The following is a 25,276-nucleotide window of genomic DNA, read 5'->3' on the forward strand; positions in this document are numbered from 1 at the left end:
GACTCTTCCCGAGACGTCGTCCCAGACTAGGAAGAACAATGGTCCCTCAAAGACCACTTGTCTATGACCTAATCCCCGAGGCCTGTGAATGTTAGGGTACATGGCAAAGGGAAATGATGGAGTTTGTGTTATGGTCTGAACTGTGTCCCCTAAAGTTGAACCTCTTGGAGCCCTAGCCCCCAGTGCCTCAGAATGTGACTATTCTTGGAGATGGTACAATGAACTTACAATGAACAATGAACTTACAATGGTACAATGAACTTAGGAGGGCTCTATGACTGCATTCATTCTTTGTTCCTCCATAAATGGGGCCATAGGACACAGAGCCAGGGTATCTGCAGCCAGCGGCTTTATTCACTTCTCTTTATTCCTGCCCTCTCTGATTCCTCTGACTAAAACTCTGGAAGAAATTCCCTGGTTGCTCACCAAGACCCACCCCTCCATCATTTCCTGCACAACAGGGTTTTGTTGTTTGTTTTCCTCTATTTGTAAATCTTCATAACTACAAAACACCAAATATTAAACCTTCAGATCTGTATTTCCCTGTTGTTGTCATTGCTGTCCCTGTTTGTAAATGCCAAATACACAAATCTCCAAACACCTGCGCACTGTTTCTCCAAGTATAACTACCCTTCTGAATTTAAATGAGACTGCCATCTAGAATTTTTCCTGTTCTTGAGTTGCCAAATCTGAAAGTTCTGAAATCAAGTGAAATAAAGCTACTGAGTTTTCTGCAGACTCTGGCTGACAATCACTAAAGAATTGGGACATGGCCAGAAGAGGCTGGTCCTCTCGGCCTCGGCCTGTCTCCTCCACTCTGGAGAGAGGAGGCCCCGGCTGCTCCCCGAACCAACTGCTCCTCCATTTCCTGCTGCAAATCTCAACAACTGTGTTTTACTCATATTTACTCTGCTCTGGCCCTGCCTTCTGGGTCTCCTCCTTCTTATGAATAATTTTGTATAAACTAACTCAAAACAAACAAAAAGCAAAAACACAAGAAATTTACACAGACCGAAGAAGCAGTGGGGACATCTAATTCCCAGTCCTAGCTAAGCTCCATGAGCCAGCCTGCCAGCCATTATTTCTCGCTGTCACTTGGTGACAATGCTGCCCGGGGTTCTGAGAACTTGGAGCTGGAATCCTGACCCCAGCAGAGTGCAGCTCAGCCAGTGGGGCTGCAGCTCAGGTTCCCAGGTGAAATCCCAGCTCTTAGTGATTTCTGCCAGGGACACGCCCTGTTCCAAGAAGCCGGTGCCCAGACGTGCAGGGACAGAGATTCTCACTGCTCTTGCCATCTTCACTCTCTGCCTTTCTATTCCCAAGGACTCACACTTCTTTCCAATCTGTAAAACGCAAAGGTTCTCATCACAACCTCTTGCCCCAAATAGGTTTTCCCCAAATAGAACCACCAGCCCAAATATAAAAAATGGGTTATAACAATAACCAGGAGGGGTCTCTTTCAGGCAGCTGGGTTGCATTTACAAAATACGAAATATTTGGTGGCTCAAATAACAGACATTTATTTCTCACCATTTTTACAGCTAAGCTGAGAAGTCCAAGAAAAATGTGCTGGCAGATTCAGTTCCTGGTGAGGATCCACTTCCTGACTTGCCCACCTTCTTGCTGTGTGCTCACGCCACGGGGAAGGTGCCCTCATCTCTTTTCTTTTAAGGGTACTCATTCCATTGTGGGGTTCCCACTCCCACAATCTCCGCTAAATCCAGTTGCTTCCTAAAGATCTTACCTCCAAATACCATTACATGGGCTTTGAAGGCTTCAACACATAAATTTGGGATGGAAGGGGGACAGAAACATGCCATCCATACAGGATATGAAATGATAAAAAGGTCTGATTGTCTCTTTTCCCCCTTGGAAAGGACCTCTTCAAAATTAGAAGGAGATTTTCAGGAGCTTCCTTCCATGGAACATGCAAATGGAAAATATACACATGACGCAAGTGAAAGTTTCAGCAGGACAGACTCCTGACATGCTACATAGAGAGATGGTGGGAGGTACGTGGTGTCCCCTTTATCTACACAGATGTCTCTCCATTCGTGACAGAGTGTATGTGGTACAGGATCCCTTAAAGAAGGAAATACATGCAAAATCTACTTATGTTTTCACAAAGGTTGAATCCAAATGTTAAAGGGAGTTTTGGTATCATTCTATCCTCACACCCCCAACTCAATTCTTTAATTCCCTCTATATCTCTGCCGATGGTTATTCAGCTTCTTGTAAATACCTCCTGGGCCAGAAAACTCACTGCTTTCTAAGTATGTTCTTGCTTGCTTCTGAAAACACCCCCTTCCCCCCCCCCACACACACATATTTTTGGAAGGTAGTAAGTGTAGTGCAGCAGAAAAAGCTTGGCTTTTGGTGTTAAACCAATCTAAAAATCCCAGCTCTTCCACTTTCTGTTTGGATTTAGGAAAGTATTTTAATATTTCTGAGCCTTAACGTTGTCATCTGCTAAAAAGAGGAGAAAGGCAGTAAAACCTACTTCAAGTGTTTTTTACAGATTTATTAGCTAAGTTTGCAGTGTAGCGTAGGTGTCAACTAATGTTCCTTTTTCTCCCACTTCCTCCTCACCCTGCCCTTCTAGCATTTTATTCCTTTCCTGCAGTATTTGGACTGATAATGTCAGGTTAATACTGAGACACTTTAGCCATCATACTATTGATATAAGCATAGCAAAAGCTAACAAGGAGTCATCAAAAGGGATGCCTGGCACATAGACTGGGCAATCTATAATAATAATTAATGTCCTCACTTGATTGTGAATTTTTCAAGGGCATGGATCTTGCCTTATGTCCCCCAAAGAATCCCTTCTAGGTCCTTATGTGTAGTAGAAACTTAATAAATGTTTCTAAATTGAATTATGTTGCTTTTTTAAAAAAATAATTATCATTTCAGACATTTATATTGGTCATGGCAAAAATACAAATAATATTTGAATGCCTATTATTTTTTCATTATTTGTTCCTTCTACATAAGAATAGAGATGCTTATCTCTGCATTTAAACGGTCAAAAAGAAAATTTCTCCAAAACTGACTGTGACCCTACTGGCTATTGTGTTAATAAATGGGCATTAAATACCAACGTAGCTTTTATAAAACTTAGCTATTTCCATTATATGTATGATTGAACTATATTTCTCCTGTTAGGAGTGTGGAGTATTATGTATTGCTAAGGCCTAGCACAATGGCTTGCAATACTTCTTTTTTTTTTTTTACTTTTCATTGGTGTACAATACTATATACGTTTCACAGTTACAGCTTCCTAACTCAATATGTGTGTACACCACACGCACCCACCACAAAGTTCTAGTACCATTCACCACTATGACTGGCAAGATTTCATGGCAGATGGACGGAGCTATGGATTCCAGAGTCTCTACTCTATTTTTGAGTATATTTTCTGAAAAACATATTGAATGTAGATCTTAGGATTATACTTAAGATCTGGTTATATGTGTTATTTACTTCAAATAATTTATTCACATCATTTAAATTTTATTTCTGTCAGGTTCATTGGGTCACTATATCAGATACAGTCAGAACATCAGTGACTCCAAAATCATGAGTTGTCATCCTCTGTGAATGAATTTGGTAAAAATCAATATATAATGATGAGGTTAACCATTGAAGAAATAACCCTTCCCAAGAGATAGTTTGTAAAAGTGCTGTTACCAACTCAAGAATCACCTTAATCCAATTAAGGTGATAAAATTTGACTTTAGATAGTAAATTAGAAAGAAAGAAAATGTTCGAAGAAGAGAGGCAGTCAGTAAGTTTCTAGCATAACTCCCAACACTCAACTCCATTAAACCTGAAGCTCCAAGAGAGCAAAGACCTTTCTTTTTTCTTTCTTTTTTTTATTTATGTATTTTTACATCATCGTTCATTCTCCTCTCAGGGGTAGTCCCCATAAAATTCTCACCACCAAGTCACCCGTGAACCATCACCACAGTCTCTTGTGCTCTTTCCTCCCCTGTATTGATGCCTCTGCCTTCCCCTTTCCAGCTGAATGTCTCCAATTTATAGTTTACCTGCTATTTTTGTCTTTATTTTACCAATCCCTTGTTTTCCCTATGTTCCTCCTATAAGTGAAACCATCCAATAGTTTTCTCTTTCCTTCTGACTTATTTCACCGAGCATTATTTCATCACTTCATTATTTCACCCTCATTATCCCTTCCTGCTTCATCCATGTTGCTGTGAATGGCATGAGTTTATCTTTTTTGATTGTGAACAGCATTCCATTGTGTACATAGACCACATCTTCTTGATCCAGTCATCTGGTTTGGGGCATGTATGCTGTTTCCCTATATTAGCTATTGTAAATAGTGCCGCAATAAACATAGGAGTGCAGGTTTCCTTTTGAATTAATGTTTCTGTGATCTTTGGGTAGGTTCCTAGAAGTGGAATTTCTGGGTCATATGGTAGCTCCATTCTTAGTAGTTTGAGGACCTTTCTTTTTCACTCTGGCCTTACCAGCCCCCAGCTTGGAGCCTGGCACAGAGTGCACACTGGAGTTTCTAGAAAAACTAGGTGTTTCCTTCTTACCTCTTCCAGATTCTAAACCACTTGGTAATAGCATACTTGGTAGAGCTGGAAAGTCAAAACAGTTTCTTACTGTTTCCTGCTGCAAAGAGATACTGGAGTAGAGCCAGTTTGGTCTCCAGGACAGACCCTCACTCAGCCAGCTTGTTCACATGGAGGAGAAAGGCTGAGAAGTGTGAAACAAATCCTTATTACCTGCAAGGTATCAAGGCCTCTTACTATAAAAAATTGTGAAGGACTTGTGGTTTTACCCTATTTGCAACTTAACAAGTTAGCCTGTACCTGTTTCATGGACGGGGAAGAACATATGAGGGTCCAGCCCCAGAGACAAAGGACCTTATCACTCACAGCAAGTGCAATAGTTCGCACTAGTTTCCCACGTCCTCTCCCAGGTCCCAGGGGGACTATGCAGGTGGTCCTGGATGGACCCTGAACATGGTGAGGATTGAGTTACAGAAGTTTGGGTGAGTCACCATTTTGATAGCAAGTGGAGACAAGCCTACTCTTTGTTCAGGGAGAGATGTTTCTCCCTCTATCAAGGTTGCTCACTGCAACTCTTGCATTGATAGCCTACGCAGAGGGGATGTGCAGAGATGCTCATGGCCCATACCAGATTGCTCCTCCCAATAACAGTCAAATCAAGTTCCCCTTCCCATGAAAAGGGAAGAGGAGAGTGAAGAAAATAAGGGAAGTTTTAAAACAATATTTCTCTCTCTTGGGAAATAGCACAGCAACCACTTTATGGAGATACTTCCCAGCATTTGCTCCATTAACCCATTGGGCTCACCAAGCAAGTCAACAGGTTTGTAGTTACCCTTCTTTGGGGGAGAACAGCAATTTATAGATAATCCTGCTCCTACATTTACTCTATTGATCCTTTTTGATATCCTTTTGGGACAAGTTGTGGGTAGTTCAATGTGGTTAGTTTTTTGTCTTTGTTTTTATTTTTATTTTTGTACAATGTATGCTTTCTCCTCTCAGGTGCAGTCCCCATGAAATTCCCATCACCATAGTCTCTTCTGCTCTTCCCACCCCTGTTTTGATCCCTCTTCCTCCCCCTTTCCCCTGCAGACTGTATCTGGTATATAGTAGTTGCCTGTTGATTTTGATTTTTAAGTTATTATAATTACATTTTTGGTGGTTAGTTTTTGACAACTTTGCAAGGCTGTTTAATGGAACACTTATGTAACTAATGCAGGTGTTGCTGTGATGGTATTTTGTGTCTGTGGTTAACATCCACAATCAGTGGGCTTTACATAAAGAAGATCGCCCCTGATAACATAGGGAGCCTCATTCAATCACTGGAAGGCCTCAGGAGAAAAACTGAGGTTTCTCTGAGTAAGAAGAATTTCTCCCTCTAGACTGAAATTTAGCCTCCTGCTAAGAGTTTCCAGCCTGCCCTGCCAGCTTCAGGCATGTCAGACCCCACAATTGTGTGAGCAAAATTCTTTGAAATATATCTTACTGGTTGCTTCTCTCAAGAACCTTGACTGATATGCCCGCATATCAGAAATAGGTCAGAACAAGATAGTAACTAGGGAGACTTCCAGCTCTGCTGCACCCGTGCTCACCTCACAGCATGTCATTGCTTACTCGGGCTCTCAAGCCTCTTGATAACTGGGAGAAAATAGACCTCAGTAGTCCAATCATTGTGAGACAATAAATTGGCACCTTGGATGTCCTATCTATAGTCTCTAAACCAAAATATTCAAGCTTGTAGCCTGACAGAGATAAGTGTACTTATGGGGGAAATTGGAGAGAATATTTGAATCTGAGTCTATGCCCAAACATCTGGGACACACAAGTGCTATATGTATATATCATATGGGTTAGCTTCATGCCAAACAGCTCCCCTGGGCCAAATGAACTCTGAATGTGCCTCACGATGTCCACCTTCTGTACACGGCAAGTTTGTATTACCTCCCAGTTATTCAACAAACATCCACTGAGTACAAGCTGGCCAGCCACCATCTTGGAATTTCAGATAAAAGAAGGCAATATTCCCGCTTACTCATAGCTCTCTGCCTGCTGAGACAGATGGGCAATTATGGAAGTAATTACAAAACAGGAGCACTGGTGTCCTGACAAAGTCAGATGCAGGTACCCAAAAGGCTGCACCATCCAGTTCTAGAGGCTCCCATAAGAGGGCCTTCCTATTGTTTTCCTTTTTAAATTCAACAAAAACTATCTGTCGTGTCCAAAGTAACTAAATTCACCTCTCTGTAGCCCAGGGTCATCTCAGCTGCAACAACCATGGTTTTCAGTCAGCTGAGGAGAAATTTCAATCCAGTAATAGCTGTTCACTGTCAGCAGACCCAAGGCCCTGCTCAGGCAGCCCTCACAGTCGCCAAAGGCTGTCTCAAACCTTTGGACCCAGGCCCCTCCTCCTATGGTGCTTTTGAGGAAGACTAAGATACTCAACTGGCCTGCAGGCTGGCTTTCAGCTCTGGAATGTGGGAAGATGCTTTCCCAGAACCTGAAGCAGTTCCTGATCCAGCCCAAGGGCTCAGTGCTGAGTTGAAAGGAGCGAGAGAAGGAATGAAAGACTTTCTAGATGAGAAAACACAGCTGCAAAGTGGAAAGAGTACTAGCTTGCTGGAGGAGTCCTAGATTTGATACTGTGGGCTTTTACCTTTCATGTGACTTTGGACAAATGACTAAACCTTTCTAACCCTCATTTTCCTCATCTGTAACAACAAGCTCCTAATGGTGTCCATGTGACAGGATGTCCACAGAGCACTCAGCAAAGTCTGGAAGGCAACACTCCCATATATGTTAATTATTATTATAAGATCACTGCTGTCGACCTGCAATTCCTTGTCTATAAAATGAGGGATTAAATCACAAGACCTCCAAGTCCCTGCAAGTTCAACAGTTTTGTGAGTTGGTAAGGCATCAATCAACCCTTCATTTATATCAGCTCTGCTTCACAAATGATAATGGACCAGAAGAGCAGAGTCCAACTTTGAATTCTGTCCCAAGCACTCAAGCCAGCCCCGTTCAGGACAAGGCTGTTGCTAAATCCAGCTGAAAGGCTTTCATCCCTGGAACTGCCCTCCCCAATTTGAACTGTGCCTTGCCTCTTGTTGCAAGGATAAGCTAATATTAAATCTTGCTTTTCAGCACACACTGAATTGCTATTGATTGTCACATTGTGTCTCAGATTAGCTTTAATGCATTATATATTCAACCATGTACAGCTTGCTAAAACCAGCATACAGAGTCACCTCTCAACTCCCTGCAGGCTTTAGAATGTTTTCAGGACTATGAATTTCTTAGAGAATTGAACAAAATTTTCATTGAACAACTGGTGACTTTCATTGGATAACTGACACTGAATGACTAAGGAAAAGAATCTCAAAAGCGCTGTCTGCAAAGAATATAAATTACTAATGATCAATTTCAATGACTCCCAATGCATGAATCATTTCAGTAATAAAACTATTTGGGGAAAGACTGAAGGATTGTGTCTCTTAATCTCATACTCCCAGAATTCTGTTATTAAATGTGTCCAGAGCAACAATGGATTATGGATTCATTTGCAGAATCATTTAATTTCTCAAAACTATCAGGAACTCAAGTGGAATTTATAAGTGGAATTGGACAGAAGATTTGTTGCTCACTAGAATTAGTCAGCAGAGCAGAGATAAATGGGTGATTTTCCTCCCATTAACAAATCTTTCAATACTTGAAAAGTAATAACTTCTTAAGAATTCTCTTCTCTGGGACAGAGTAGAAAAAAAATTTTTATTCCATATTCCATATGCCTCTTCTTCTCCAATTCTTCCACCTTTTCTAATGGAGGTTGCTTCAATTTCTCTCTCCTTCTATTCATTAAAGAAAATCACAAGTTTATCTAAAAATTAGATTGTAATATGTTTCACAAGTCAGTACTTAATTGTTCTTGTATTGATTTCTGCCAGTGTGTATATATATATATATATATATATATATATATATATAGAGAGAGAGAGAGAGAGAGAGAGAGAGAGAGAAAGCGAGAGAGAGAGAGAAAGCGAGAGAGAGAGAGAGAGAGAGAAGAGATGCTATAATGGAGCTGATAGATCCAAAATCTGCAAAGCTAATGTCTTCATTCAAGTCTGAAGGTCAGCAGGCTGCTACAAAACCAGGAAGAGCATATTTATTCATGTCCCAGTTTGAACACCATCATACAGAATACTCTTCATCAGGGAAGGGTAAGTCCTTCTTTCTAGGCAGGACTTCGACTGATTAGGTGAGGCCCACCTTCATTAGGGAGAACAGTCTGCTTTATTCAAAGTTCACCCACAAAGTTCCTCCAAATAACCTCCCAGAAACACCCAGAATAATGTTTGACCAAATATCCAGGGCACCCCATAACCCTACCAAGCTGACATATAAAATCAATCATCATATCACCCAAAATGTCAATAGTGCTGTGGTTGAGAAATTCTGATCAAGACTAATTTTCAGCATTTAGTAATTGCTCACAAATGTTCTTTGATGAAATACCATTAGATGTGTTCACCATAAGACAAAGGGGAGCACAAAGTGGGGTGGGGTCATCAAAGGAGTCAAGAAGATGGGCTAGATGGAAACTTGCACATATGGGTAGAACTTGGGTAAGCAGGGAGGAGAGCAGGGAACACGCCAGAATGGGAGAAGCCACGCGAGTGTGGTACTTGCACACTAAACCCCGCTGGCTCTATTAAACCCCTGAAGCACTACTTGAGACAACAGGGAGTTTAGTAGAACAAAACCCAATACAAGTCAATATTTTCAAATATAAGTGAATAAAGTGGTTTTGTTTATAAAACAATTGAAAATATGTATTTTGGGGAAGGAGAGTAGGAGAAAAACTATCCCTAGCATCATTTCTATTTATATGAATAGCAGCACTGTATTAGTTCATGTTGCAGATAAACACACCGAGACGTGGAGACATTAACCATAAAGTTTGGGAATTTCTGCTTTACAATTTGATAATTTTGCTCCCTTAGGTCTTTTGACCGAATTGGGTGGTGATGGCGGCTTTGCATTAATGTATGATATCTCATCATGTTTACAGCTCAGGATCTGGAGCCAGACTGTGTGGGCTCAGTCTGGCTCCACCACTTAGCTCATGACCTTGGGCAACAGGCCAAACCAGTAAATATCCAATTAGTTCACAAATGTAAAGTCAGAGCAGGGCCAGGCACCTAGGAAATGTTCAAACATGTTAGTTGTTCTTAATCCTCATTCTTTCAAATGATGGCTCCTTAACCCTAGCCCCCAAGGTTCTACGGGATTCCCACGAAATCAAGAGCAGCATCAAATCATCTGATGACGGCAGAACTGAGGGGGCATCAGAAAACCCCTTTCAGGACTTTCCCAACTCTTTCCGATGGGATACTTTCACAGATTTATCAAAATTAAGTAATTTCCATTGCACTAAGTTGAAACATTTTTACCGGCGGAGACTCCTGTGGCATGAACAAGCCTGGAGTAAGAGTATGGAGGCTGCTGCTTGGCACAGGGAGGAGGAGGAGAGAAGCGGGTGTGGACCAGGACTTGCTGGAATTTCTGAGAACAGAGCGTCAGGCTGCGAGGGGGCTGGGATCCGCAGCACTCAACCTCTGTGTCCAATTTAAAAAATAATGATAAATGTGGAGGGGTGGGAGAATTCTCCATCGCAGTTACCTGGCTGGCTTTAAATAGCGCATCAAATGGGGAAGAATCCAAAGGAAAGTCGCCAAGCTGGCGAGGGGGCTGGAGTTGTGATGATGAAAAGGACTGCGTAGATTGACCCTCGAGAGAAGAGATGCAGATAGCTGCCTTCGAATAGCTGGCGGGCCAGCAGTGTGGATGGGGAGTCAGCCATGTGTAGGAGCCAGTTGCGAGGAACAGGTTTTGGTGCAGCAGACTGAATGTCTTTCTACTTCTTAGGCTAGCGTAAAGATGCAATTAGAGTTATGCAAACAGAGGCTGAATGATCATTTCGTGGGGTAATGATTTCATATTTTAAAGTGATTTCCAATTATTTATTTCCCAAACTTAAAACTTGCTTTACCTATTCAAATGCTTATTTTCTTGATCTTCCTCGAGTTTAATTCTATAGCAGTGATGGAAAAGAGTCTCTATATCCAAGGCCAGCCAGCTCTTGTTGATTATGCCTGGCTGCCCAGAACACTGTGCAAAGAGGTTTCTAAGGCAATGTGATGTGATAGATTGAAAATAACTGTGAAAGATAAAGGAAAGGGGTAAAGGAGACAAGTTTTCCATTCCTATTTTACATGCAGCAGCTATAATATATATGTAATAGGGGTCATTTTTTTAGCATTTTAAATATAAATTCCTTTCTTAATGAAAAGAAATTTTCGGGCCTCCCTGGTGGCGCAGCTGTTGAGCACTGGGTTGCGAAGCTGCTCGCAGCCTCTGCAGTGCCGGTTCGATCCCCGGCCACTGGTGAGGGTCCCACATGGTGTGCAGACCTCTCCTGCCATGCCCGCTGCTCCCCTCAGCAGTGTACTTCGGTCCTTCTACCTGTTCTGCTCCCCACTCTGGCTCTGGTGAATTTTCTCACCCTCCCCCGCTTCTGACTGTACCCAGTGCTTGTATAAATAAATAAATAAATCTTTAATAAAAAAAAATAAACAGGAATTTTCAATTCCCAAAGTTCCTTTCCATTGCCTCAGAGGAGCAGCAGTGGGATGAATCCACCTAGAACAAGGAGTACATGGCATAGGAAAGAAGAGAGATAAAACACACCTCAATTGGGCCTCCCTGGTGATGCAAGGGGTTAAGTCTCAGCACTATGAAGCTATCAGCAGCTACTGCAGCACAGAGTTCAATCCCCTGCCAGGGAGGTGACCCACATGTGCAGCAGACCTCTCCTGTCTCACCAGCTGCTCCCCTCAGTAATGTATTTCAGTCAGTCTGCCTGGTCTGTTCCCTTTTCTGTCTCTAGTGAATCCTCTAACCCCACCCTGCACCTCTGGCCTGTACCCCAGTTCTTATACATATAAATAAATAAATAAATCTTTTTTTTAAAAAAAATCACAATTTCCAGTGGACAGAAGGAAAGCAGAAGCCCTTCCTGGGAGCAAGAGGAGAGTTCTTGAAAGGATGAAACTGAGAAGATGTAGCTGCCTGAGGACATACCCCACTCCCATCACCACCACCTCTGAGCCCTAGTTCAGGGTAGGAAGTGGGGACAGATAGACACTCTGGGGGGAGAAGAGAAAGCTGAGCCCAGGCAGAAGCCACCACACTTCCTGTTTGGAAATCTGGAGGAGACTGCCTCATCCTGTGCCAAGGCCCCCATCAAGCAGCCACGGCAGGTAGAAATGACCATGTAGGATGTTTGGGAAGAGTGGAGTCTGGACTAGAGGCCCCTGAATGTCTCTGCTCTTGCGTGGTGTGAGAGGTGGCCAGATGTTCCCACCTGGGCCTGGAGAGTGACCAAGTAAGATGTTAAGAACGAGAGCCACCTTGGGTGACACTGTGAGAGGCAAGTGACTAGATAGAGGATGAAGCTGATGCTCAGAGTTCTATAAAGCCTGTGGGGTCTGAGAGGGAGGTCAAGTCAATAAGTGGGGATCAGCAAACCCTGAAGGTGCCAGAAAGGCACACCTCTAATTACACCACCATGGATGTGTAAGCAGCAAATGCACAAGAACAGAGGCGGAGTGGATAGAGTCCGGTTCCCAGCACAGGAACTGGATAGAGAACAAGAGCTCTCATGAGGATCAGGAGCCTCTCCTGCAGGCTGTGAGGATGTGGTGACTCCCTTGCTCAAAGGCACCGGGGAATAGGGAAGTGGGACCCTTCTGAAAGCTCTGAATAACTGCTCCAAAGGCCATTCTCACCCAGGAAAGACTGAGTTCCCTTATTCCATGGGGTAAGGTACGGTGGAAGAGGAACTGCTTTTCCTAAATCTAAGCTTGATACTTTCTGCATCTCCACCATCCAACACACACACAATAAGCACATGTGCAGGCAATCATGAGAACCTGATGAGGTGCATCTGAAACAGAAGGCCTGGAAGATTTCTCAAAAACTGAAGGAAAGTAAAAAAAAAAAAAAAAAAAGACAGGATTGGATTGGGTATGCAGATGCAATGGTAGTGAAGCAGGAAAGAAAGAGGAGAAATCCATCCCAATGACACCTGGCACTATTGAATGTCACTCATGGGCCGGGCACTTCACATCCTTCCTGCTCCAAGCGTGACCTGGAGACCAGCAGGACAGGCCGCCCCAGGAGCTTGTTAGAGATCTAGAACAGCAGAGCCTAAAATTACTGCATCTTATTTTCCTTTTCTTTTCTCCAGCTTTACTGAGATATAATTGATATACAATGTTGTATAAGTTTAAGGTGTGCAATGTGATGATTTGATACATCTATTTTGGGGGAAATATTTACCATTACAAGGCTAGTTAACACACAGTTCACCTCTCATAATTGCCATTCTGTTGTTATGACGAGAACATTTAATATCCACACTCAGCAACTTTCTAGGATTCAATACATCATTGCTAATGATAGTCACCATGCCATACTTGAGATCCCCAGAATTTACTACTGTTACAACTGGATATGTGTAGCTTTTGTCCAGCATCTCCCCAACTCTCCCAACCCCCAGCCTCTGGCAACGCCCATTTTCTCTCTGCTTCTATGAGCTCAGCTTTTTAGATTCCACATGCAGTAAGATCATACGGTATTCACCTTTCTCTGTGTCTATTGTACCTTAGCGTGACCTCAACTAATTTGTGTGCAGATTCAAGTTTGAGAAGTGCTGGGTTACATGATGTAACACAACCAATTCAACACAACAATTCTCGCCATTTTACAAAAGAGCACACTGAGGCCCGAGCAGGTTCACACATCCTATACGTGGTAGAAAATACCAACCCAAGCAATCTGCCCCTGGGCTTATCACCTTCACCACACCAAAAATTTAGGCTCCTCCACTGGTTTGTTTCTCATCAAATGTGTGTTTACAATTGTGTTGAGACATGCCTAGAGTGTTTGGCGTGATCTGTGAAGCGACAGAGGGGCAAGATTTCCTTTCCTAACCTATTGTCTAAGGTAAAAACAGATATTCAAGATTCAGTCCATGTACAGGATTCTGCGTGATCAAGAGCCCCAGTATTTTAAGCTTCTGGTAATTCATAGCTATCATGCCTAAATAGTTCTGCCTGTTCTAAATTTGCCCTGCATGTGTACCTTTCAAGAATAGTTCTTTTAGATGATAAACCCCTATTTTCAAATGCAAATGTGTTTTTGAAATGTATCTGTTCAATCACTTCTCCCTCAAAATCATACTAGAGCTGAATTACTCCAAAGGAATCCATAGTGAAGCACAGAACATTTTCAAGCATAATCCTGTGGCGCTTTTCATCTAAAAAGGTGACTAACAGCTTGCATAAGCTTATAACCAGACTTAAAGCTTAAAATCCCTGTGGAGTTTGCAAAGGGCATTGAGAAAGTGAGCCAAACCTGGGAAACATAAATGTCTTTGCATGCTGACTTATCTACCAGTCACGAAACCAGTCTGATTGAAAATTGTTGTTACTCATTTCAGCTCCACAACCTCTATTTTCCTGCCAGGGAGTTGAAAAGCACTCCTTCAGCTGTTAAGAAAAATAAGAAATGGCTCCAATCTGACAAATGTTAATTAGGTCATACAATGTGGGGAAAAGAGATTTGAAGTGAGATGAAACCCAAGCACCTACCTGACATCGAGTGGGTAATTACAAATAGATGTTTGGGGAAAAAATGAATGAAATCTAGTCTCAGGACTGGAATTAACCAGTTCTGTGACCTAGGAGAACTCACTCTCCCCTCCAGTTTCATTTTACTTGGCCCCGATGATTTCCTAAGACTCGTTCTAGTTCCACAGTCTCAGATTTTAAATCAGACCTTAATTATGTACTAAGTAAAGTAGAAGACACTTAATTTGAAGGATGACATGCCGACAAAGATAGTTAAGAAGATGACAAGGCAGCATGGAAACTACTTATTACATAATATGGAACACGAAATGTTTCTAAAGTCCTCCCGAAAGCTGTGTAACATTCTGCACAATCAAACTGAAACCGAAAGGGAAGAAGGAACAAAGAAAACAAAGTGAGATCATGGTTGGGTGAAGCTCCCCTATATCTTTATTTCCATTAATTTGCTCTTTGATGGTTAAAAATCGTATTCTGAGGGAAGCATTTCTGCAATGTTCCGTGGAAGAACTGTTTGCCTGCAGTTTGCTGTCATCTATTTTCTCAGCTTCCAAGGTGATGTTAGCCAGGTTGATCTCGTTGCTATTTATGGACTTTCCCTTTCCAGAGCTCAATATTGTTTCTCAAGCATTCACATACCTTGTGTCCCAGGAGCTAGGCAGACCCTTATCCTCTCAGCCCAAATCTAGAATCAGCGCCTCAGACTTCACGTGCTCTCCCTCCCCTGCTGACCTGGGAGAACAAGCATTGACCGGAAGGGTGCAGTCAGAGCACCTCAGGTGGAAAGGGGTCTTGGAGTTTGTCCTTGCTCAGATGTACTCCATTTGAAGCATCTGCTTGGTTCATGAAGAAGCCTTTCTCTACCCCAACTTGACCCTCAGCTGAAGACCTGGCTCCATTTTGGACGGTATGTCTGCTCCCCACACAGCAACATTTGATCAGACCAGTGCTGAGGCCCTGACCCAAGATGGCAAAACACATAGTCTCTTTCCCAAAAACTTGAAATCAGAACCAAGGAAGAGTCAGTCTCTCTTGAGATGACTAAATGCAAAAGATGTCAGGATGGGTGCTATAGGAGACACTTTTTGATCACCCATGTGGATAGTAGAAGCACAGAAACCTCCTTGGAGGTGGGGGTGGGACAGGATATCCCTGAGAAGAGAATCCTTTTCCAGCCCCTTCGAGGGGGGCTACAGCTGTCCTTGTTTCTGTGAACCAGCCTGAATCCTTAAATAAAGTCCCCTTTCAATTTAAGTGAAGGTGAGCTGGTTTTTGTTACTTATAATCAAAAACATCCAAACACAACTCCTTCCCTCAGTGTATCTACAGGAACCTTCCAGAATACCACATAAGGCCTTGTGTGGTCTGATCCTGCCTAGAGTGCTAGCTTGTCACCCACTTGCCTCCCAGCCTGGCTGGCTTCAGTTGGCGGTGCCCACACACCTTGCTGCTTCCTGGCTCTCTAGCTTTGTAGCTGCTCTGCTGAGATGCCAGCCAGTCCACCGAGCTCCCTCCCCAGCCCAGAGTCATGGGCAGGTAGAAAGCACAGCTGCAGGGGTCTGCTTCCTTCCAGCCTTTACCTTCAGCCTTGCTTATGATTAAAGCACTCAGACAGAGTGCCGCCCGGGATGCTGGGAACTGCTCTTCTAATCCATGCGAGCAAGAGCAGATGGAACTTTCAGAGAGCAGGCCCGCCCCAGGAAACTGAGGAAGCCCAGCCTCACTGCTGCAGCCTGAGACGATGTTATTCTCATTAGGCTTTGCCACATTCTCTATTTATAAGGATTTCCTGGGCATCCAGGTTAAAGGCTGGTAGTGCCCAGCATCCCCGAGCTTAATGAGAAATCAACAGAATGGTGAAAAAAGTAAATCTGGGGAACATTTTGCATTATAGGGCACAACAAGTGAAAGAAAAGGTTTCTCTGAACCTGCCTGTGAAGAGGAACGCTTCATCTCCCAAAAGCTCTTCTGAAGAGCAGCAAATGTTCACATTTCAGACCTACCTGGTTGAAAGGAATGTCAAGCGATGGTTGTTAGCACTGCATAGCGCACATGCACTGCCTGGCGAAAGCCGTCTAACAAAGGGGTAGCATCCCGGGTTTACAGACGAGGAAACTGAAAGTACAAGGCTGAGCGACATGCTGAGGTTAGTTGGGGACAAAGTGGGCCTCCAGGGAGAGGTCCTCTTCCCCAGGGCTTCTCAAAGTATGTTCCCTGGGCCGGGGGCAAAAGGAGCATGGGAGTTGGGGTTTAATGGATGGAGAGTTTCAGTTTTGCAAGATGAAGAGCTCTGGAGATGGTGACGCAATAGAACCCATGTACTTAACACAACTGAACTGTATTTAGAAACGGTTACATGGTCAATGGTGTACTATGTGTGTTTTACCATAATTAAAAAGAAAAAACATTTAGGTCACACAGGAAAGAAACCATCCCTTTTTCTGCCTCTGGATGTTGTCACATCCATATACACCTGGAAGAGTTACTAACATTTTGGAGGTCTGAGGAGATTAAAAAATGAGAAGAACGCAAATTGTGTACGCTGCGAATATTATATTAACAAGCCCCAGACTGGTTTTATCTCCTGAATTCTTTTCATATGAAATAGCATTTCATGTTGCTTAAGCGACTTTGAGTTGGGTTTTCTGTTACTTACAGCCAACGCCTCTGAACAGATCCAAGGTTCTAAGTACCCACCAAAAGGCAAGCAGCCAGTATTGCTTATGAAAACAAAAAGACCCCTCTTTGCAGCTTTCAATCTCGTGCCACAGCAACAAAATTGTCTGGTGGTGATTAGAGAGGAAGTCGCTCCATGCCCAACTTGCTCATAATGATTATAGCCTTTTATTTTCCAGGGATTTCTATCAATAGATGCTTTTATCAATAAACACTAACTTGCCATTCTCTTGGAATGCTATCATATTGTGGAAGACAATGCAACTATTCAAATGAGGCTGAAGGGGGTTGCTTATTAATGTGCAGAGCTTCCTCCCTGAGCATTAAGTGGGGCTAAATGCAAGTTACAAAGTGGTGTGATTCAATTTCATGTGCATTAGTTCCGACTACTTATATATAGGCCGGCAGGCAGATGACAGATAGATGAGTGGATATAAATATACAATATACATGGAGAGAGAACAAGAGAGCAAACAAAGTACTAACACTGGTTCTATCTAGGAGGTGGTGTTAGAGGTATGTTTTATTTTCTTCTTTTTGCTTATATATTTTTCTAAATTTTCTTCGATGAACCTACCTGATTTTATGATATATAAGTATAGATCTTTTAAAAAACCTTTATGATTCACTTGGGGATATGTGATTTTTCTCAAACAGCTGAGAATTTAATTTTCTATGTGTCTAACCTTTTTATTTTAACCACTTCGGGGACCTCTCCATAATGTATGACATAGGTGCCTGCCCTTTAAGTGGCCTCTACTGATCTTAATCCACAATACTAATGACACAGATTTATTATTCCAAACCCCATCATGGCACTGTGATGTCCTTGGATAAAATGCAAGGGCCAGAACATACTGGCTAAGTGACCCCAGTTTACTGTGTTTTAGTCCTTGGATCTGCCTCCAGTCAGTTCAGTGTCTTCTGACGTTCCACATCAGTTGTCAATGTTTGTGTCTATTGCACACCGTCTGCTCCCGCTACCCTGCAGCTTCTAATATAAAAATCCTGGAAAATCAGATGAACTCTGTGGTCATAACTGGGTGTAAAGTAAGAGTAAATGCTTTCTGAGTGAAAGTGCAGGGCAGCTCTCGTGTGAGGGAGCCCATGCGCTTCAGTGTAGAGGCTTCCTCGCCATCTCGGCTGCACACAGCCTTTTATTTTTGGCTTGCCTCTTGGTTCTTGCATGTATTCCAATTGGTGAGGAAGCTGGAGAGCAGGGTTCTGCATAAGTGAAGTGGGAGTGTTTCTGATAACAAATAGCTACTCGATTAAGAAATAGCATGCCTCTGACTCTCTGGACATCTCGCTCCAAAAGAAGGAAGCTGCAGATGGTAAGAACAGAGCCAACTTGGGTCCCTTCTACCCCCATCCAAGTGAGGTTATTTAGGTTCACCACCTGGTTATTAGATTCGCCAGATGGCAAGCCTCAGTAACTGCTCAGAAAGAGCATAACCAGCCAATCCATTACCCCAGCACCGTCAATGCCGTTCATTTTACATGTGATGCACATACTAGTACATAATATGGGTAATGAGGCGTCACGGAGCCGTCATAAAGGCGGCCATCTGGGCTCATGTGGGGCAGGCCTGGGCATCACAGCCATGGGAAAAACCCAACTGAGTCTTCTGCAGCGGGGATGAGGAGGAGGCGTGGGGGTGGGAGAGGCAGGGTGGGCGTGTGCCCCATGGGCTGCTGCTCACAGTATTGTAATATTTTGCTTCTGTCTCTAGGACGTTGCTGACTCCTGCCCAGTCACACCAGTGCTCAGGTTTACTCTGTTGTCATTTTCCATTTTGATGGAAAGTAATGATATTTGTGCATCGATGCTGGAAAAATAGAACAATGACCAGAAGTGGTTTTGAACACTTGGCCAGCTGCAGTGCCATTCTGGCAGTGACAGAAATGATATTCCTCTGGGAGACAGTGAGTGTGTCTGTGGGCAGCTGCGGAGGTGGGGGTAGGGGGTGGTCATGCTCTCTGGCTCTCCTCTGGAACGGGCTTGTGACAGAAGAGCTCCAACTGGTCCCGCTGGGGCTCACACCTGTAGGACCTGGCATCACACAGAAGAAGACCCAAAAAGAAAAGCAGGTGAACCAGGCCATGCCCAGAGTTGGCCATTATGAGCTCCACAGGGCTTTCTTGTCATGGTTCACATCCCTTCTTGTCTCTTCACCTCACAGCGCCCAGCACAGCACTGCCCAGGCCAAGCAGTCAGGTCCAGGTTTGTGGGAGCCAATCCCCTTATTCAGCAAATATTCAGTAGCTGCCAGACCCTAGGGGAAACTGGGGTCTCTCTATGCTTTCTGACAACTGCATGTGAATCTACGATTGTCTCAAAATAAAGCTTCCTTTTAAAAGTAAGTTAGAATATGTCTAAAAGAGAGTGACTAAACAGAAACAAGTGGAGAGATCCAGAAATATTAAGGGAGGGGGCAGGAAGAGGAGGAGAGGAGAGCGTGCCAAACATCTGACTGCCCGGTGGGCGAGGGCAGAGGTGGGACAGGGGATAGGAACAAAGGCAGGGGAGGAAGAGCCCTCGCTGTGGCATGGATTGAGAAATAGAGGTGAGAAATCGGAGGTGTTCAGCAGGGATGCTGAGACCTGAGCCAGGAAGTCCCTTTACAGACCAGGCTCCTTCAGACCCAAATGGCCATTCAGTAGGCACCATGTAGACTTCCCCCCGCCTCTAGGAATGGATGAGATGCTGACCCATTTTTGGAAAGCAGTTTTTCTCACTGGTTCATTTTTTTCTTCCGTACAGACCTGTGCTCATAAATGAAGACCGTCCGTGGCCCTAATCAGAACTTTACAAGTTAAGTCTTTTCATGACTCAGTTTCGGAGCCAGCCGTTGGGGTGGGAGGTGCTCTGCAACTTACGACTTATCCTAAGGCATGCTCACCGTTCCTGCTGCCGTCCCAGCCATGGCCTCCTCAGGGCCCTGCCCACAACTCCTGTCGTGGCCAAGGAAGAGAAATGATGCCTGAGGGGTGAAAAGGAAGAAGCCAGGAAACACTTCCCTCATGCTTTATATCAAATAGGCCTTATTTGCTCATCAAATAAACAGAAATAAACCAAAAATGCCAAAGAGAATTCAACATGTCACATGTTTACAGTGTGGTCTATATTAATGTCATGTACATGTTAGATCCTCCAAACATACATGACAATCATCCTGTGAGGCCAGAAATACTGGGCCTCTCTTGACCCACAAGGACACCACAGCATATGGGATTCCTGGAATGACAGAAAGAGCGAGAGAAAGCAGGTCTCACACTCCCAGCTCTGAACTCTCGTGCCCATTCCTTGTCCTCCACCCTCCTACTCCAGGCTCCACGGTTTAGCTTCTGCAGATCATGTTCTTTGCACCTTCTCTTTCTGGCTTGGCTCTCCTGTCATTGGCCCCATGCCCCCTCATCCTATCTTTATCAGTGTTACACCACTTACATCTCAGTTCCTAAACATTATGCTCAGCGTCTGTACTAATTAAGTCACCCAGAACTGCCGAGTCTCTGGTCTCACTAGTCTGATGCTTTTTTGGCTCCTGAGCACTTCCCTGATCTCCTCTACTGCCTACATGCAAAATAATTCCTTTTGGGAGTAGACTGAAACAAAACTTCCTTGGGTGCCAACCGGTTGACCCTCAGTGACGTTTCTGCACGTTTCACATTCAGTGTGGCATGGAGCATGGCCAGACCAAAACCAGGGAGACCTTTAAACCAAGTCTAAATGGTTAAATTCCTTCCATATCCTTAAGAACACAAAAGAAAGAAAAATAAAACTTATCGAAAATTTTCTCCAACATGGCTTTTATAGACACGCATAGCCTGGAGGCTTAATGACTAACCTTAAGGCCAGCTTAAGCCAGGGGTTTGCACATACAGAGGAAGGGGTGGGGGCACATCACCAGAAATTCAAAACTCCAGTTATCTGAAGAAAAGGCTCTTCATACTGCTCCATGTGAGAACTGCCCTACAACTAGCCAGTGAACTTCAGGCAAGCCCACATTTCTTTGCTCCTAACCTGCTTCTCAGCCAATAAAATTTAATTCCTTTCTTCTCAACCCTGGTCCCCAAAACCTATCTAACCTTATTCCTTCGCTTAATGGGGGCTGAAAATTTGAGTTTATCTCTTATCTCCTTGCTAGCCAACTTACAGTGATAAAACTGATTTTTCAAATACCTGATGACATCATGTGATCTGTGCGTGTCAGGGAGTGACCCCATTGCTAGGTAACAAGCTCAGTGACAGAATCAGCAGCAAGCCAGAGCTCCAGGAGTCCAGTAGGGAGAGGCCAAGAGTTCATGAGATCCACCGTGGCTGCTATGAAATATGAACCATGGATGAGGAGTTGGGAAACTGGCTGATACTATAGGCCATAGCCTGACAGAATCATCTAACTTACTGGTTTGTCTGGCATTGGGGAGATTTGAAGGGCCAGGTGTGACTGTCTCCTTTTGCTCCACAATGTCTTAAAGGCACCACCTGTCACCTGGCAGAGGACTGATTCAGCAGCCTGAGAGTTCACAGGGGGCCAGCCTGCCTTGGATACAGCCCTGTAGGTTAGAGCCAAAGCATCTCACACAACAGTGATAGGTTAAAGCCAACAGATGTCTTCACACCCTAAATCATAGAGAAAGTCAAGATGGGAAAGGAATGATGACAGTGTCCCTTATCAAAACAGACACCTTATCACAACCTATTTAGTAGAAAATATATTGAAAACAAAAGTTGAAATCTCCATCCAGACTGCGGTGCCTAATTTATCACTGACAAAAAGAAAGCATTTAATAAAATCCTCCTTTAAGTTATATGTAGAATAGGAACTAAATGGAGCAACTCACCACAGAGCAGCCCACCCCAAAGCTCATGCTGCAGTGCAAACAACCATAAGATAGAAAAACAGGCACAACACATAAACCCAACATATATGCATTGAGCACACTTATGATGAGTTCTGATGTGATGTTGGAGTGTAGACTGGTACGTCTACACTCCAACCAGTCTACACTCCAACCTTACACCAGAACTCCCCTTTAAAGTTTTCAAAGCAAGTTCACATATACAGGTCAAATCTGATCCTCATAAAACCAAATGATGTAAGATTGTCATATTTGAGATGAATAAATGAAGGCCCCAAGATTAGATGGAAGGTCCAAGGTCATATGACTAGTACTTATTATACCTTGGATCCATGACTACCGAGTCTTTTCTGCATTGGGAAAGAATCTCAGGGAGTATTTGTCCTTCATGCCCTCTCCTGCTTATGCCAAGCCTGGACTTCAACCTCTACACCTGCTCTACACAGATGTCTTGGTACTCTGCCTGTACCTTTTTTGGTAGGAAGGGTAGCATATCAGTAAGAATATGTTCAGCTTCAAGCAACAAAAAAACCCAACTAACAGCAATCTAAGCAATAAAGACACAACAAAAGACATGAAATTAGGCAACGTTGGAGTTGGCACCACAGCTCAAAATTGTCTTACAAGAAAAGGAATCACCACAAAAGAACTTAGATCTTTCTTTCACTCTACCATACTTGGACTTGTTACCTCATGGCTATAAAATGGCTGCTACCACTCTAGGCTCCTGTTCTCACAGGAACGCATCCAGAGGCAGATGCAGGTCCCATCCAGCAGCCAGGGGGACAAGGAGGAGGGTCTGGCACTTGCGGCTTTCATAGCAGCAGGGAGGGGCATGAAAGGAGGAGTTGGGAGTGGCTATCAGAACAGCTGACCCTTTATGTCTGCTCCCCATAACTTGCAGATACCTGATCTGGGTCAGGGCTGAAAATTAACTTCACCTGAACAGAAATATGAATTTCTTGACACTAACTATAGGTTGCTTTATTAGTAGTGTTCTACTGTGGCATAAAAACCACAGGCTTAGCAGCTTAAGACAACACTCATTTATTTTCTCACAGTTCTATAGGTCAAAATTCCGGGGAGACTCAAGTGCGTTCTCTAATTAGGTATTTATAAAGCTAAAAGCAAGGTGTTAGCAGGGTTGAGCTCTCATCTGGTGGCATGTGGAAGAATTTGTTTCCAAGTTCATTTTGCTGGTGGGCAGAATTCAATTCACTGCAATTGTAGTACTGAGGTCTCCATGACCCGGCTGGCTGTCCTTCTAGGTTCACTGTCAGCCCCCAAGGCCACTCTCTGTCCTTGCACATAACACCTCCAGCTTCAACAGCAATCATGTGCATTGAATCCTTCTTATACTTTTGATTCTCTGCCACCAGCTGAAGAAAACTCCATGCTGTCAAAGGGCTCATGTGATAATCCGCCTCTTGCCACAATCACAGAGTAACACCAGCAGGTGAAGCTCGTGGGAGCCATCTTAAAATTCTGCCTACCTTGGGCCTCCCCTGGTGGTGCAGCAGCTGAGTGCTGGGCTGCGAGGCTGCCCGCAGCCTCTGCAGCGCCAGTTCGATCCCCGGCCACCGGGCGAGGGTCCCACATGGCGCGCAGACCTCTCCTGTCTCACCCACTGCTCCCCTCAGCAGTGTATTTCTCCATCAGTCTGCCTGTTCTGTTCCCTGCTCTCGCTCTGGTGAATTCTCTCACCCTCCCGTGCTTCTGACTGTGCCCAGTGCTTATATAAATAAATTTAAAAAGAAAAAAAAAAAGCTTACTCCTGAAAAAAATTTAAAAAAAAATTCTGCCTACCTTGGTTAGCATGGAAAAAACAAAATCAGTATTTATATAGGAGCCATCTTAAAATTTTGCCTACCTCAGTTAGCATGGAAAAAATAAAATCGGGATTTATTCTCGGAGTCCTGACCCACCCTTCCTTGGACAATGACGAGGGCAGGAGGACTCCCACTCAGAATGGGCTCTGCAAGCAAAAAAGGGCAACCAAGACACTCTGATTTGATGAACTTTGTTTTTTCTGTTAAGCTGAGATACTAACACAGTAGAAAGCCATCTAGCTGCTAGATACTTTTTTTTTTGCAAACAATAGTATCTAAGAACCACTGACCACAACAAAGATTCCTGAGTCCTTTAATCCTCCCCATTCTCTCCGCCCTCCCCACTCCCCAATACTCTCCGATCTCCTTGGCCTCAGGGACTCATGAAAAATCTGACTGACTAGAGTCTGATAGCTTCTTGCAAAAGTACTCGATGTGCATTGATTTCTCATGTCGATTTTGACCAGTTTGCTTCTATCTATTAGGCAAAAGAGAAGGACAAGGGTTTATGGGGTAGTGTTTATAACGAGCCTTTGTGGGCCTGTCCTTGTCTTCCTAAAAAGAAATCACATGCCTCCCTTCTAGACAGATGCCTCATTACCAGCCCTGTCAATGTTTTCTGTTTCGCTGCCTTAAACTCAACTCTGGCCTGTGTTTCTCATTTCAATTCATGCCCCCTGTTTTATGACTTCTATTTGAATTTAGCTTTTTCTTCCTCCACCAAAAATCAAAAACCACAAGTCCCCAAAGAGTTTATGCATGTCTGTACAAACACGTGGAAATCCTCAAGAACCACCGATCATCAACCAGGAACAGCTAGATGCCTTTCCAAAGACTTTACTTTCGTGGAAGCTTATGTTTACCTTTCATTTTAAGTGCTTTCAAGCCCATTCTCTTGAAGTCCTCGCCTTACCAGGAGCCCTGTTCGTTTGCTCTTGTTGCCTCCTTCATTCAGTAGAACCATCCATCAGCTTCTGAAACAAGGCAGCTTGTGTGTGGAATCAAAAGCCATCACATCACAGATGGCAAGAGAATGCAGTGGGCATTGTTGTTTGTACACAGGCCTTCATCTCTCTGAGAAGTACCTCTGTTTGAAATGAATGAGGCAGACAAGAGGGGTGGCTTCAAAAGCAAGTAGACTCCTTTGGGCTTTTCTTGTTGAAAGCCCTGCACAGCACTCTTACTAGAAAGTGAGAAGAATAAAAGGCAAATCCAAAGCTGGCTACAGGTTCTTCTTTACTTTGAAGATTTGGGTTTGCAAGGTTAATGGGAAAGAGGGTGTTTATTTTCTCCTAGTGATTAGGCATAAAAATTACATAAACTTCCCTCACCAAGAGCCTATCCCAGAAGTATGAGAGGCTCCTCTCTTTGCTGGTGTCTCTGAAGGGTGTCATGGCTGCTGAGAGTAGAGCTAACATCACTACTGTTGCCATGGTTACGGTTGCTGGACCAGAGGATTGGCTGATCCTTGGCCCACCTCTTCCATCCCCTTTCCTCTGTAGCAAGAAGCCTCCTTATTCCCTGATTCATTTTGTATTTGGCTGGAATGTCGGAGAGCACAGTTTTCGCTAGTAGCTCAAGACCCTTCTGAAACTTCTTCATGACCCTAATGTTGATAAGGACTTAAAATCTTGGCTAGTGAGAAAAGTTAAAGTTA

At 43.7% G+C, this 25,276-nt stretch overlaps 2 long non-coding RNA genes across 4 annotated transcripts; one reads left to right on the forward strand and one right to left on the reverse strand.

Moving 5' to 3' along the window:
* The first annotated feature begins 1,161 nt into the window (after nucleotides 1–1,161).
* LOC119237937 (uncharacterized) lies at nucleotides 1,162–20,021 on the forward strand. 2 transcript variants are annotated; one of them, XR_005123480.1, is made up of 5 exons: nucleotides 1,162–1,194; nucleotides 1,542–1,588; nucleotides 1,878–2,012; nucleotides 18,661–18,853; nucleotides 19,692–20,021. It is a non-coding gene; the product is annotated as an uncharacterized LOC119237937 (long non-coding RNA). The 2 variants fall into 2 exon arrangements; XR_005123481.2 differs by lacking the exon at nucleotides 1,162–1,194 and adding an exon at nucleotides 1,201–1,358.
* LOC129146977 (uncharacterized) lies at nucleotides 19,892–25,024 on the reverse strand. Of its 2 annotated transcripts, none has more exons than XR_008554407.1 (3): nucleotides 24,483–25,024; nucleotides 21,111–21,251; nucleotides 19,892–19,911 (listed from the first exon to the last, which is right to left on the reverse strand). It is a non-coding gene; the product is annotated as an uncharacterized LOC129146977 (long non-coding RNA). The 2 variants fall into 2 exon arrangements; XR_008554408.1 differs by lacking the exon at nucleotides 19,892–19,911 and adding an exon at nucleotides 20,022–20,165.
* Nucleotides 25,025–25,276: the final 252 nt, after the last annotated feature.

Source organism: Talpa occidentalis, unplaced genomic scaffold (genome assembly GCF_014898055.3).
Source record: "Talpa occidentalis isolate TD23 unplaced genomic scaffold, MPIMG_talOcc4v2.1 talOcc4.11, whole genome shotgun sequence".
In the NCBI taxonomy this organism is placed as follows: domain Eukaryota; kingdom Metazoa; phylum Chordata; class Mammalia; order Eulipotyphla; family Talpidae; genus Talpa; species Talpa occidentalis.